Consider the following 337-nt stretch of genomic DNA (forward strand, 5'->3'; position numbering starts at 1 on the left):
TTATAATACTAATATCTATATCATAAAGATATATATATATATATATATATATATATATACACACATACATACACATATCTTTTAAAAAATATATAAAAAGTATTATAAATTTTAATAATTAACCGCTTTATTTTTTTAAAATCATATAACTAATTTGATTTACACTCCAAAATTCATAGGTGTCACATAATTTATACATTAATTCTTTATTACTTAATATATGTAATTATATCAATGACACATAAATTGAAATAAAAAAATTACATATTTTATTTGAAAATAACGTAATAGTACTATAAGGTATAATAATTAACAACTTAACATATTTTAAAATTTT

Source organism: Solanum stenotomum, chromosome 10 (assembly GCF_019186545.1).
Source record: "Solanum stenotomum isolate F172 chromosome 10, ASM1918654v1, whole genome shotgun sequence".
NCBI lineage: Eukaryota > Viridiplantae > Streptophyta > Magnoliopsida > Solanales > Solanaceae > Solanum > Solanum stenotomum.